This window comes from Mirounga leonina, unplaced genomic scaffold (genome assembly GCF_011800145.1).
Source record: "Mirounga leonina isolate KUSES-001 unplaced genomic scaffold, KU_Mleo_1.0 Mir_93, whole genome shotgun sequence".
In the NCBI taxonomy this organism is placed as follows: Eukaryota; Metazoa; Chordata; class Mammalia; order Carnivora; family Phocidae; genus Mirounga; species Mirounga leonina.
The window spans coordinates 19,715,792-19,716,629 of NW_023270854.1; positions in this window are offsets into that span (position 1 = coordinate 19,715,792).

The following is an 838-nucleotide window of genomic DNA, read 5'->3' on the forward strand; positions in this document are numbered from 1 at the left end:
CAATGATAGGAAAGCAGGCTAGTGTGGAAATCTGAAATAAAAGGAGTTTACCCAGAGTGCACATTGGAATTTTAGTCTACTAAATAAAGGACTTATACGTGTAAAACAAAATAAAACAAACAAAACCCACATTGTTTAATAACTAATTAATGACCGACCCTTCAAATAATCAGAAAACATGTGGTGCTACCAATTTGTTGATATCCTTCAAGCTAGCACAGAACCTAAAAAGAAACTCTTTATCTGATCTTCACCTGACTGACTCATGGAATTAAACCTTTACGGTCCATTCCATTGGTAAACTCTATGAGTAATGCTCACCGCCTCTGGATACTGGCAGCTGGTGACGGACCTCTCTAGAACCTCCAGAAACTTCTGCTCAGGCTAGTGAATTACATGAGTATTAAGTATCAATTACATTTTTTTCCAAACCTGTTTATGCTAGTTCTATTCTACATGTTGGTTTTGTAATTTATTTAAATATTTTATAAATTGATGTAGTGCAAAAAAAAATGAGTAGTTTTTATGAAAAATAAGCTGAGTGCTTTGAAAAGACTCAGGTGAGTTGCTAAAAAAAAGCGTAGGTAAGAAAACTTTTCCTCTCAAAAAAGGTGTAGGTAAGAAAATTAATGCATTAGCAGCAACAGTAAAAGTCTAGAAGGGTCCTACACTGAGTTTGTTTCACAAGTGTATTTAAGTCCTTGCTTTTCTTTAAAAGATCTGAATTTGCACATTTCAGACCATGCCCATTTGAGTGTGTTTTTTTAGAATTGAGATGCCCCAAATGACTCATCAGAGGTCAGCTACTTACAAAAGACTCAAGCCTTTCCTAAAAATA